Source organism: Bos mutus, chromosome 15 (genome assembly GCF_027580195.1).
Source record: "Bos mutus isolate GX-2022 chromosome 15, NWIPB_WYAK_1.1, whole genome shotgun sequence".
Lineage (NCBI taxonomy): Eukaryota > Metazoa > Chordata > Mammalia > Artiodactyla > Bovidae > Bos > Bos mutus.
In genome coordinates, this window is record NC_091631.1 from 20,560,026 (window position 1) to 20,574,936 (window position 14,911).

Here is a 14,911-nt window from a genome sequence, read left to right on the forward strand (position 1 = left end):
GTACCTATCATTTTGCTGCCAAGGAAAAGCTGATTTGCTATGAAAATGGCGCGATTTCACCATGGATCAAATGTGCAGATTCTTGTGAAGCCTTCACTGCTGTGTGTGAACACGTCTGAAGCGAAAATTGGTAATATCACACAACATTGTATCAGTGTACCAGGAGACGCAAGGCAGAACTCTTAACTGAACTTTTCTATTACTCGTAAATGTGATTTTAGATGTAATATAACAGTCATCAACACATCACGTTTTACCAGCAAGGCAGTGACATGTACTTTGTTGACGATGGCTTGCGCAGGGTATCTTGGCAGTTCATAGCCATTTTTAACTTCAGACTAAGAACGGCCCTGCTCTTTATTATTGACCTTCTTCTATGATCGCCTGGATCATGTGGACTGACTCCACTAAAAGCAGAGCACACTGAGGCAAAATTCCAAGTTGCATACACAACAATTTGCTCTTTTGCCCTTCTATGATCACCAACCATGTGGACTGGAGGGCAGTTACTCCACCTTGAGCAAGGGCTATAGGATAAGACTATTTTAATTCAATTCAACCCTCCGAGGATTTTAATAAACCCAGTAATTTCCTTTGGGGACATGCTTATCAAATTTGAATCAGCCTCATATATATAAGTCACATTTCAATATTTTTCTATCAACTGGAAATCATTTATTATTAAATACTAAAGCAACCATCCTCAAGTCTGTGGTGTTCTCCCAAAATTTATTTCCTGCTGGTTTGCAAACACCCTTAAGTTGATCCAGATGTTAATCAACCATGTACCCGCGTTTGTGATTGTCCTTGGGAGAAATAATTTTCTGGATGTTTCTGTCCCACCTCTAGCCTTTGTTACCTGATTAAGTGTTGGGATGAAGTTGCATATTTTTAAGTAAACTAACTGAAAACAACGTGTCTGAACACTTGACAAACATTTTGAGATTATGGCATCATTTATAAATAAGTGTTCTATCTGTGTACTTATGGCAGGTTTATAAAACAGGACACGTTAGAAGTGATTCAAAATCCAGATGTAGTTTTGTGGTGTGATAACCCTGAATTTACATTTTGTTCTTGATTGTTCATAATAACTGAATATTTTTTTGTACGGATCAAGAAAGCAAAGCAAACAAGCAAACCACCACCGAAAGGTAAAAATACCTCCGTTCTCTTTTGCAAGAGAATCACTTAGAATTTGTGGCCAGTGGCAGCAGCATTTGTGAGCTAACCTTTATTAATAGCCACGTGTGCTGCTGAGTGTTAGACTTAATTCACCCAAACGGCACTTTTTTTCTGACATCATTTAGAAGGGAGTGATCAAACCACGTAAGTCCATGTTATTCTACATCGTCACAGATCAGATGTAAATGTCCTCAGTTAAGTGGAATTTGGACCCAGTGGTGATCCTCAGTTGCTTTTATTAAATCAGTGGCTCTAGTTCCCTCGTGCCTCTGAGCAGATCTCAACACCTCCTCAAGTGGGGTTTAGCAGAAAGAAAGAGCAGCAGTTTTGTTCTCAAAAAGCAATAAGCGAGAATTCTAAGTAAAAGGCCTGGTTTGGGGCTGCTTGGCTAAAAGCAAACGCAAAGCAGGATCAACAAAGACCACTCAGGTGAGTGCTGATGAGAGTAAAGTAATGACGGACATTCGGTGGTCGCCTGCTGCCAGCTATAGCGTTTCCTAGGTCTGTGAGTCTGTAATATGAAACACTATCAATAGGCTGTCATCCTGTGCCATGTGTGCAAATAGAAATATATGAGGAGAGAGGAAGTGCTTATGCCCAGGGTGCAACTGGGTTGGGAGAGGGAGGAAGAAGGGAGACAGGAAATTATATTTATATGGCAAGTACAGTGGTGATCCTGAATTGGATCTGCTATCATTCATCGTCTGCTGCTTCTTGTGCTGGTTTAGGGGTAGATAGATGGTTCAGTCAACCACTGGATTGATTAGGTCCTGACTTTGCAGTCCAAGACTTCCTGGTGGCTCAGACTGTAAAGAATCTGCCTGCAATGCAGGATGCCTGGGTTAGACCCCTGGGTTGGGAAGATCCCCTGGAGAAGGGAATGGCTACCCACTCCAGTATTCTTGCGTGGAGAATTCCATGGACAGAGGAGCCTGGCGGGCTATAGTCCGTGGGGTCACAAAGAGTTGGACATGACCGAGCAATGAACACTGTCTCTAACAACTCTAGAAGTTTTGAACTTGGGGTTTTAACCCCAGCAGAGATTGTCCAAGAATGTCAGCTCTGGGCAGACCCTGGCTAGAACAGTTTAGGGGTCAATGTCTAGATGCCACAACCAGCAGTTCTCCTTAAATTACCCTGCAGACTCTGCCAGAAAGGAATGGAGGAGAGGTGGGAGCCTTACAGAACTGCTAGGATTAGTAGATTTGATTCTCTGTGTTCATCTCTCCCACTCTTTCCCTGCTTCCTTCCAGTTCTTCTCTCTCCTTGCCTTTTGGTCTTCTCTCCTCAATCTTCCTTACTTTTTCTCTTCTGCGTGTGTCTTAGTTATTCAGTTGTGTTCAATTTTTTGCAATCCGTGGATTGTAGCCCGCCAGGCTCCTCTGTCCATGGAATTCTCTGGGCAAGAATACTGGAGTGGGTTGTCATTTCCTACTCCAGGGGATCTTCCTGACCCAGGGATAGAACTGGGTCTCCTGCATTGCAGGCAGCTTCTTTACCATCTGAGCCACCAGGGAAGCCCCTTTTCTCTTCTAAGGGCCTTTCAATCCTGTCTTTCATTTTAACAGTAACTCTCCCTGGAGCAATTTGTGGATCAGCAAGGGATGCTTCCTTAATATGATTCCCAGAGTTTCCTGTGCATGTGTCGCCTGGGGAGCTTGATGAAATACAGAGTCCCAGGCTCAATGGAGGAAATTTTTCTTCTGTACCCCTGAAGTGGGGCAAGGAGTCTGCAGGTAGCAAGCCCCAGTCACGGAGGGTGGTAGCTGACCACACGTGTGGAAACTCGGCCAGGGTTCTGTGCTTGTCAGCTGGGCATGGCTCAAGCACTAAACAGCACTTCTGAGAACACTGTGGCCCCTTTACCTTGGTGTTCAGGGGCTATGAAGGCAAAGAAGCAGTTACTGCCTGTGTGGGGGTTTGAGTCTAAATGCTCTCATGTTTACTCCTCACTGTTTCCTTGAGAAAGAATGGAGTCGGAAACTAACCACCCAGATGGTAACCAGGACGTAGACACTGGAGGAAACACGGGGGAGTTTGAGGTGCTGAAGCCTCCCGTGTTAAATAAGCTGCCGTCAGTGCTGATAACATCTGCTATTTTAAAGGTCACAGAAATAATGTCAGGGCTATGGTACGTGAATCGAGGAGCAGAGTAATTTTGAATGTGGGGAAATATCCAGCTTTCTAGGGTTTTCTTATGCATTTTTGTATGTACAAACTGAGAGAGCTGTGGAACAGGGAGAGGGGTCTTATTTACCAAAGTAGCCCTTTCTCCCAGCAGATAAAGAATCTGCCTCCAATGCAGGAGATGCAGGAGAGGTGGGTTCGATCCCCAGGTAGGGAAGATCCCCTGGAGAAGGGAATGGCCACCCACTCCAGTATTCTTTGCTAGAAAATCCCATAGACACAGGAGCCTGGTAGGCTATAGTCCATAGACTTGCAAAGAGTCTGGCATGACTAAGCAACTAAGCACGTACAACCCTTTCTTCAGTGAAGGAGCCGCTTACTGTGGGGAAGGCTGAGCCTCTCTCGTCTATGTTTTCTCTAGGTTTAGTTAATACAGAAGCCTGAGCCACCCGCATCCCTGGCAGGCTCATCTAACAGTGTACAATTCTATGGGATGTTATTTCAGTTCAATAATAAGGGCTCTCAGAAAAATTAATTTTCAGAGTAGTTCTCTTGTCCCATAAATGAAATCCACATAGGTTTGGAGATACTTTCGTTAGAAGCTGTAAAAAATATAAGCTTTCTGAAGACCTAATTCATATGTTTCTACCTCCAGACACTGTTCCGGGTACTGGGCATGTAAAGGTGAATGAAGTAGGTGGGTGACTACTTGAATAGTGAATAGGCTGGGATGTTGGGGTGACAAGCATGAGTTGAGGTGGGAGGGGTGAGCACCAGCCCAGATTGTGGAGGGCCTTGCAGGTCATGCTAACGAGTCTGGGTTTTTCTATTTTAAGTGCAGTGGTTAAAGGGAACTATTAATAACATGAAAGCTGCACTAGACATTGTATGTTAAATTAAGCTTGCTCAGGTTACACGTTAGAGACACACTCAATTTCCCTCCGGAGGTGGAGGTTTGTTAGGAGGATTAACAAAGAAAGGGGAAAGCATGGGAGAGCCCAGCACACAGGCTTCATGGTGGTCTCTGTTCCAGAGACACAGCCTGCTGCTGCTGCTGCTGCTGCTGCTAAGTCGCTTCAGTCGTGTCCGACTCTGTGCGACCCCACAGACAGCAGGCCATCAGGCTCCCCATCCCTGGGATTCTCCAGGCAAGAACACTGGAGTGGGTTGCCATTTCCTTCTCCAATGCATGAAAGTGAAAAGTGAAAGTGAAGTTGCTCAGTCATGTCCGACTCTTAGCGACCCCATGGACTGCAGCCCACCAGGCTCCTCCATCCATGGGATTTTCCAGGCAAGAGTACTGGAGTGGGGTGCCATTGCCTTCTCCAGAGACACAGCCTGACTCTGTCCAGATGGACACCTCGTCGTCCACCACTCCTCTTTCTCACTTCTGCTTTCCTCTGTACTTTTTTTTAAGTCAATGAAATTTTATTAAGTCAATGGAATGTATTTACTTGGGATTTTATGTGTTACAATAGCTAAAGTTGTCCTAAATAGTGTATTCTACAGAGCAATATTTTTTTTAAATATAAATTTATTTATTTTAATTGGAGGTTAATTACTTTACAATATTGTATTGGTTTTGCCATACATCAACATGAATCCGCCACAGGTATGCACGTGTTCCCCACCCGAACCCGCCTCCCTCCCTGTACCATCCCTCTGGGTCATCCCAGTGCACCAGCCCCAAGCAACCAGTATCATGCATCGAACCTGGACTGGAGATTCATTTCATATATGATATTATACATGTTTCAATGTCATTCTCCCAAGTCATCCCACCCTCTCCCTCTCCCACAGAGTCCAAAAGACTGTTCTATACATCAGTGTCTCTTTTGCTGTTTCACACAAAGGAGGCAAGAATATACAATGGATTAAAGACAATCTCTTTAACAAGTGGTGCTGGGAAAAGTGGTCAACCACTTGTAAAAGAATGAAACTAGAACACTTTCTAACACCATACACAAAAATAAACTCAAAATGGATTAAAGATCTAAACATAAGACCAGAAACTATAAAACTCTGACATAAATCACGGCAGGATCCTCTATGACCCACCTCCCAGAAATTGGAAATAAAAGCAAAAATAAACAAATGGGACCTAATTAAACTTAAAAGCTTCTGCACAGCAAAGGAAACTCTAAGCAAGGTGAAAAGACAGCCTTCAGAATGGGAGAAAATAATAGCAAATGAAGCAACTGACAAACAACTAATCTCAAAAATATACAAGCAACTCCTGCAGCTCAATTCCAGAAAAATAAACGACCCAATCAAAAAATGGGCCAAAGAACTAAATAGACATTTCTCCAATGAAGACATACAGATGGCTAACAAACATATGAAAAGATGCTCGACATCAGAGCAATATTTTTTTTTCCAATAACGGATTCAAAGAATTTTAACTACGTCTTCAGAATGAGAACAGTTCTACTACTACAAGCTAAGTGATATCTGTCCTTCTTGATCTGTGAATTTCCTTTTCCACAAGCTCTCCTGCTCTAGGCTAAGATGCTCACTTGTCTTCTCTCAGGGCTTCTGCTGGCTCAGGGCTTCTGTTTCCTGCCTCCCTTTTGTATTTCTTTTGGCTCTAGGGCCACTCTACACTCTGAATTACTTTCTTTGTGTCTCCTGATGGAAGACTGAATGGTTGGAGGCCAGCCAGTAGCTGCCTTTTACTCATTCCATTAGATTAGGATGTCAGGGATTCCATGATACAAAGCACAGCTTGCCTGTGTAGGCAATGGTGGTGTGGGCTGATCCTTCTTCAGGAAGCTGTGGACCTGGCTGGCATTTGGGGCTCCATGGCATTTGCAGTATAAAACCCATAATTCTGCTCTTGTTATGATTCTTTTCTCCCTTCACCCCTGAGGGATGAAATTAGCATGGTATCAGCTAGGCTGACTCTATTCCTCTTCAGTCAATAAGAAGCTTGTCCTTGGGCTCATCCTCAAATTCGACTTTGATGGTGTAACATTGGTGGTCTTTGCTATACAAGCAACATGACCTTGAAGATGGAATCTGTGACTTTGCTTACAATATCAGGATGGACTCTTAAGTTTTACTTTTGAATACAAGCAAGTCTATCTGAGGAAGTGGATTTTGCAGAGACATCCTGGCAAAACTTAACACACTCTGTCATCTAGGGAATTTTCTCAAATCAGTTCAGAAAGTCAAATACCTTTTTTTTTTAAATCAGACTTTTCCTTGCCTCTTGTTTAATGCAGTCATTTTGATAGGCTGGATTCCATTGTGGATTTTGATTTTTTGTTATCATATCTCCTTCTTTCTCCACTCTGCAAGGTCAGCCTGGCTAGCAACTTTCTCAATGCTGAAATGTGAGTTCTACTCACTGAACTTGACTGTCATCAACTGTGTTTGAGTTGTCAATCCTTGTTACATTCCAGGACACCCAAGGAGTGGTATTCCCTGTTAGATATTGCCCAGTTCCCATGAAAAAGTTGATATGGGCCACAGTGATGCATTGGACTAAAGCTGTGTGTTTAAGAGGCATCCTAGGGAGGCGTTCTCCGCTACAGTGGGGCGCAGTGCGGAAGACAGCATGAGCAGCAGGCTGCAGCCCCGCCCTCTGTCTCACTCCGGACATGACAACAAAAGTCAATTTTCATTTCAGCAACTTGCAGCTGCGTTTATGAGAAAAATGGGATGCATCTATGGGACTCTTAAGTGCTTCACAATTGTTTACTTACACTTAAGCCACTGCCATTGCTTCCATGGACAATTCTGGTGGTTTTTCTAACTAGCTGTGGTGTAAGCCCAGCCTCACTCCTCTTCAATTCTTTATCCAAATAGTAGCCAGAATGATCTTTCAGGAATGAGAGTCAAATCATGTTACTGTCTTGCTTAAAAACTTCCGGTGCCCTGGACTGTCATCTAAGTGTAGAATACACTCCTCCCATGCCTTGGGGAGACCATGCTCCCCTCACCCTGCAGTCTGTTTCGTCACTCCTGTGTTCACAGAGATTTGTATTCCACCCATCCTAAAAGTGCCCTTGGTTCCCTTAGATCGTGTGTTACCTATACATATTCTCCTCCGACAGCTTTCTGGGGAAAAGTCCCCGACCCCTCCTCACACCCAGTTCTATTGGGAACTGCCTTCCGTGTGCTCCCCCTTTGCTTACCTCAGCTGTAGCACTTACTACTGTTGACATAGCCTTTCTTCCACTGGTTGGTAAACTCCTTGAATGAAAGGCCAGCTTGTTCACATCTATATTTCCAGTGCCTGAATATTCCATATCATATTGTTGTAGCCACGCGTTCCAGGAAACAAACTCACTCAGAATGACAACGCAGATGGTGCAGTGCAGTTTATTACACCGGCGGGCCCAAAGCAGAGTCTCCTCTTAGCCAAGGACCTCGACCAGTTTTTGTGGAAACCTTATATACTCTAAGTGCACGTTTGGCCCAAACCCACCTCCCCAAATTCCCTGAAACTAGTCTGAACAAAGGAAAAGAAAGATACAGCCAAAGTTAACCCTTGATTCGTATGCCTTAAGCCTAGGTAGTTAATTAACAGTGCACGATTATCAATAGGCCTGTGGTCATACCCCAATAAGCATAAAAGAATGTATGATTCTATTCGGTTACACAGATAATTAGGGTATTCTTTTAGGCAACGGAGAGTCTAGGTACGAGCCCTGGGGCTCTTCCATCTGGGGGCCTGGTTCTCCATTGGTATGTCATTTCCATAGATACTGGGCATAGAGCTCAAAGTCCACAGTCCGGCCCAAGATGGAGTCCTGTTTTTAGGATGGAGCCTATTCTGTCTGATTCCTCCTTCAATATAGTAGAAATTAAGGGATGTTTGTTGAATGAATGTAAGGTTTAAGATAACTGGTTGGTTAAAAAAAGTACCTGCTTTTTAGTAGAAGCATTGAATCAGAGTTTGATTTGCTTGTAGAACTTTCTTCTCCTCACATGCATTGTTATGGACTGAATATTTGTGTCCCCCATTCCAAATTTGTATGTTGAAACCCTATGCTCCAATATGATGGTATGAGGAGGTGGGATCTTCAGGAGGTAATTAAAAATAGGTGAGATCATAAGGATGGAGTCCTTATGCATAGAATTAGTGCCTTTATGAGAGTCATGAGAGAGCTTCCTTCTTTGCTCTGCTGTCTGCCTTGTGAGGATACAATGAGAAGTAAGACAGCTCTCACCATAATGTGACCACACTGGCACTCTGATCTCTGACTTCCAGGGTCCAGACCTGTGAGAAATAAATTTCTGTTGTTTATAAGCCTATGGAACTTTGTTATAGGGCTTCCCTGGTGCCTCAGCCAGTAAAAATACTGCCTGCAATGCAGGAGACCTGGGTTCAATCCCTGGGTTGGGAAGATCCCCTGGAGAAGGAAATGGCAACCCACTCCAGTATTCTTGTCTGGGAAATCCTATGGACAGAGGAACCCAGTCCACAGGGTTATAAGAGTTGGGCATGACTTAGCGACAAAATCACTACCACTACCACTTTGTTATAGCAATCTGAGAAAAGACACACATCCCATCCACCTACAGAATATATCACATAGCTTTCTTAAAAATGAGTCTTGTACTCAATGAGAGAGTATAGGCTGATTATATTTCTTTTTTTAACAAGGGAAACCAAAGCAACATTGATTATGTTCCCTTCTTTGCTCACTTTAACTTTCAAAACACTCCTAAGGCCCGCTAGAATGGAAAACACTCTTTTCCCATCATTGCCCAGACGGACCCTTAACTGCTTGCATGACTTGGCTGCAGGCAGCCCAGCTTGGGAGAGACATGTCACCCCCTTGCATAAGTGTGATGATTTGTGGCTGAGAAGGGAGAGCCTGCTCTCTGAACCACATGCCCCCTGGTGCAGGCAGGCTAAGGAAAGATGAATGGCATTATAAGACAGACATCTGAATGTTTCATATTAAATTAGTCCCACAGAGCGCCCAGAATTCTCATTCCATAAATCACAAGGTAAAGTAAACCCACTCCCAGGTTAGGCTGTTGTGACTTTGGCCTGTGGTGTCACAGATAATCTGCGAATAGTTAAACATTTGTCTGAAATAGTAATAATTTTCAGCATACTTAGTGGCAGAGAGGTGACCCAGATTGATCTCTGTTGCCAGAAACAGCATGTAAATGGGAGTCAGCCAATTCAGGAGATTTTCCAAACAAGAGTCACTACCCCCTGGCCCCTCGGCCTACTCTGCCACTGCTGAGGTGAGCTCCTCCGGGAGTTGTTAGTTGCTCAGGGCTAAGATGAGCAAGCTTCACCCCCCACCAGAGAGCAGATTGACTACCCCTTTTTTGAATAAACAGCAGTCTCAGCTCCGTTTTGAAGTCCATTTTCACCTTGGCTTGGTCTAAGCATCATAGAGCTAGGAAGGGCCTCAATTTCACGAAAGCCACATTTCTCCTCAGGCAAAGGTTTATTCTGAGAATATTTTACATATCTTTGGATCTATTCTGGTTCTTTCATCTCTGGGCTGGCTCTGTGAGGAGGGGAAACCATAGAATGGAAGGAACATAAACTGCTGTTCAGAAGACCATTCAGCTTGATGCCAGCTGGGCCCATTGGAGCTGCTGCTTCCTCGTCCATAAAATAAGGAAAGTCGACTCTTCCCATCTCTAAAGTCCCACTCAGCTTTAAAAGTCTGATTCTGATTCAGTCACTAGATGAGACTGGGCAACAAGTGTTGTGCCAGCCATTATTCCAGCTGCCCAAGCGAGCCTGTCTCTCTGCTTGGCAGTCTTTATACAGGTGTTTACTAGGACCTGCATCCAGATTCTCTGCACCCACAGAGTTCCAACCCAGATTTCACCAGAGTGACAGACGGAGGCCACAACACAACTTAGGGATGGCCGAGGACCAGAGGTGCTTCCTTCCAGGAAAAGATATTGGTGTCAAGACCTGAGTAGAGTCTTGCCTTGTGCACTGTTGGGCAAGCCCATTGGTATAAGCATCACATAAGATCAACTATAAACATGGATGGGGCAGGTCGCTAACACTGTCAGAGTGGCACGTGGCCAGGCACCTGCTGGACTTCATACTCTTGTTGTCGCTTTCTTTCCATACTCATGACCACCCTTGGAAATAGGTGGTTTTTTCCTGCTTCTACTTTTACATTTTAAGAATGGGGAAGCTGAGCTCCTGAGAAGGTGAAATAACTTGCCGAAGCCCTCAGCTGGTCAGGGGAAGAGCTGATATTCGTACCCAGATCTCTCTAATCACATAGCCCGTAGAAATTTCAGGTATGGGTATTGGCAATTCTAAAACTGGGTTCGATGACTTCACTGGATGCCTTTAAAGAATAATTTTATGGTTTAGTCACTGCCTGCTTAGAAAATTTCCCTGATGACAGCTGAGTTAGGTGTAATGAGCTACATTTGGATGCCCAACCTGAGGGAGTGGGAGGCACTGCCTTGTTCACAGGAGAGGAGCCTCACTGGCTTATCAGGACCTGATAAGCCCACTAGGGTATCTCATTTCTCTGCCCCAATGGCTGTAATCATCTGTGTATTAGATGCTAGGGCTAGTGCCATAGGCTGGTGTCTTAAACAACAGAAATTTCTTTTCCCATAGTTCTGGGGTCAGAATTCTGACTTCCAGGTGTCAGGAGGACTGGCTCCTCTGAAAGGTGTGAGGAAAGGATTTGTCCCCTGCCTCTGCTCTTGCCTCTGGTGATTTACAGACAATCTGGTGTTCCTTGGCTTGTAGAATCATCATCCCAGTCTCTGCCTCATCTTCACATGGCATTGTCCACATGTGCCTGTGTCCAAAAGTCCCCACTCATATTGGATTAGGGGACCTCATCTTCTTTAATTACATCCGCAACGACCCTATTTCCAAATAAGGGCACATCCTGAGATGCTGGGGTTTAAGACTTTGACATGTGGATTTTCGGTGGGGAGGCACAATTCCAGCCGTAACAATCAGTAATGAAAGTCTGAACCCTCACTCACACAAGCACTTCATCTGAGCACAAGTGCTCTACCATTAAAGATTGCAACATTCTCTCTTGATGGCATGTCTCTCTCCCTTTTATGTCTTTCTTGTTTCTTACTAACACTGAAGTCTGATATTAATGGAAAAACCATTAAAAAAAAACTATTATCCTATGAGGTAAAGTGAATGCACTCAACTGTGAAAGGAAGACTTATCGATCAATTTCAGTTAAACCTTGCTTGTCTGACACTTTGCAGCTAAGGAATGTGTTTTTATTGCCTGGCCAGATAGTTCAGATTTCCGGTCAGTCTTAGTAAAGACCCCTTTTATAACAATGATAAAATTTTATCACAGAGGTATGAAAACAAAATTAGATTTCATAACTCACATCAGGCCTTGAAGGTGATGCCTCTATAAATTTTACAAACCTTATCAAGTTTTAATGCACCTATTCTGATAAATATTTTTAAAGTAGCAACTTCTATTGAACTTCATATATATGTGCATTTGTATATAAATAAGTGTATATATGTGTGTATGTGTATAATATATTTATTTCCCACCTTTCTCTCTCTTTTTGTCTTTCTTTCTCTCTCTCCCCCTTACAGGAAAGAAAATTTTCTCCACCTATTTGGAAACTGTGATAGAAAGTCTAATTATTTAGATTGCTAAAGACTTCAAATTTAGAAAAATCCAAAAGAAATCTGAGTAGCTTACTTAAAAATTTAGTGCTAGAATTTATCCTTCAAAATAACTGTGTTTTTCATGGGCAGACACTGATTAGTTATCCATAAATTCACAATAAGACATATTATAATTAATGGACAGTGTTAGCCACAGGGATTTTATATTCTAGTGAAAACCTGTATATACTCTGTAAATTTTCCATTCTCTAGCATGGACTGTTGGGGGAAAAGATGCCTATATACTGAGCACATGTTTTTTCTCTCCAAGTAGATGATAATTGCCTTAGAGGGCAGAGAACCTTATTTTTACTTACTCGGGACAGGGCTCAGTGACATGCCCAGCAGCCCCACTACCAGAGCAATGTGATGGGCAGACAAGGTTTAGCCAGCTTCCACCCTTGTGCTAAACCACAAGCCAAAATTACAGCAGTACAAGGGGAATAGAGGGTCTGCAGTATAGAATTTTATTTCAGGCAGCTGTTAAGGAACTATAGTCCTCAGAGTCAAATTAAATCGAGTTGTAGTTAGTCCTTCCTGCTTTGCAGAGGCAAGAAACACTCCAAAATTGAGCAAATGAAATAAATTTCATGGTGTAAACTAAGCATTACATATTCTTAAAATGTGTCTATGATGATTATACATTTTGGTCTCAAACATCCAAAAATTATGTGAAATGGATGTATTGACAACATTCAAAACCTCAACAGACTGTTGTAAAGACGTCATACTGTTTTGGTTCATGCATTCCTTTGAGCATCTTTGAAAAAGTCATAAACTTACAAAATGACATACAAAAAATAATTTTCTCATACCGTTTCATGGCATTCACAGACCCACCAGAAAAACATTAGTGAACTTCCAAACAAGGAACTGATAGAAGGTATTTCTGATTTCCAAAATCTTTAAGGTTTGCAGGGGGACATAGGATCCATACCTCTCAGTGGAACATTTGAAAACATCAGCAGAGGCAGATTCTAACTTTCACTGTGGTAATGTTACCTTGTTGTATTCAAAAATGATAAACCATGATGATTTCTTAACATCTTTGACTGTGGTTTTTGCATCTACGGATCTTAAGTGGGAAAAGATAAGGAAAGATAAACTTCTTCAAACAGTGTTGTTCATTTTGGGCATTCCTTGGAGAAAGCACTTATTACCTGGAAGGAAAAAGCTAATTAAGTCGACGTTTCTTACAATCACAAAGCCATTTTTGCTTACTACTCTTTTAGACAGAAGGGAATACATGCTGTTTCCTTTTTGTCTGTTGGGAGAATAACGGGGAACGCTGACAGCCCTGGAAGTTGGGAGCTGAAACTGAGCAGATGAGTGGCTGCAGGGGTTCAGAACCTGCCCGAAGTCACTGCTGCTCAGCTGAAGTGAAACACGGTGTCCTGAGAACCCCCGTTTGTGCTTTTACCTCTTCCATAAAATAGTGACATTGTCACATGTTTAGACGCTTGGATTATTTCATTCCAAGTCATGTTACGACTCTTCCTCACTTAATTTAGTCAGTGTGTGCTGTACAGTCAGAAACAATGTGAAAATGCTATTTAACCCCCATTTAAGGTTTTGTTTAGAAACTTCCTTAAAACAGTTAAATCTTTATATGAAGTATGTTGGATTCTGATTTAATTTCACTGTCCTTGGCTGGAGTTCGCCGATTAGAAGAGGACAATGGACCTGAAACTAAAGATGCCCTGCACAGTGCCCTGAGTGCTCTCTGCTGTGTTCCCAGAGCCCCGCATGGAGTCTGCAACACAGTAGGTGCTCATTAAATCTTTGTTAAGTATCAAATGAGGAGCTGAGTTTCAACTCTGACTGTGCTTCTTGCTACCCATGGGACATATCTATTTTCTCATCTGTGAAATGAGAATAATATTTCCTTCTGCCCTCCAAAAGCTGTTCTTTGCATCAGGTGAGATAAAGCATGGAAAATCATTTTTTCCTTTTTGACCTGAAGAAAGGAGTAATCTTCAAAATTAGGCATACGATCTCATGCAGATATAAAAGAAGTAAGCACCATTGTATTCTTGTAGGAGAAAGAGCTCACAGACTAATGATTCAAAATAAGATAATATTTGTCATTTATTTATTTGCTGCCCTGGGTCTTTGTTGTGTCACATGGGATCTTTAGCTGGGGCTTGTGGGATCTAGTTCCCTGACAAGGGATCGAACCTGGGCCCCCTGCATTGGGAGCACAGAGTCTTAGCCACTGGACCACCAGGGAAATCCCAAGATAATTTTTATTTTATAGAATTTTAATGCTGAAATGAAGGAGGGGACTTCTCCATTACTAGAAGTAAAGGTCTATCACATTCCAGGACTTAAGGCATCGAAATTATGGGCTTGCTTTCATTCACGTGTGCAACCTAAGACATCTCAGGCTTGCCCTGTGGCCAGTGGGGTAAGGGTTATATGACACTCAAGTAAGTTGGGAGAAGGTACCTTCTGATCCTCAACAGGGGAGAGGGGGTCAAACTATGTAGTTGAAAGTTAGCAAAAATTATTTTAAAGGGGTGTATTGATAACATATATTTAGAGGATTCTGGTTTACTCAGTGTTTGAGCAGCAGGGAATACCCTATACTCAGAGGAAATTTGCTTCGCTTATTGATGTAACGATAATGGAATTTCTGTGGCATTCCAGCACTGCTCTAGGGGCTATGTCGAATGAGACACTCTTAGTTCTCGAGGACCTTACTGGCCTAGTGAAGGCACACAGCTGATTTTAAAAGGAAGCAAATTAAGAGGTAAGGAAACAACCGGTGAAAAATGCTATGAAGAAATGAACATTGGATAAAGGGATAGAGAGTGACTGGACAGGTTGATATTCAAATGCACATGACTGTCAAAAACAATTTGTTGAGTGGATTGAGGAGCAGTGTTATAAAAATATCATTTCCAGAGAATAGTAGCTTATTTGCTACTTTGAAAGCCTCCGTTTTTACAGTTCTGGGAAGAGCACAGTGGACCTGGAG

General features: G+C 42.8%; 1 non-coding gene across 1 annotated transcript; it reads right to left on the reverse strand.

Annotated features, from left to right (window-relative positions):
* Positions 1 to 14,088: 14,088 nt before the first annotated feature.
* Positions 14,089 to 14,161, reverse strand: TRNAG-CCC (transfer RNA glycine (anticodon CCC)). Its single transcript has one exon. It is a non-coding gene; the product is annotated as a tRNA-Gly (tRNA).
* Positions 14,162 to 14,911: the final 750 nt, after the last annotated feature.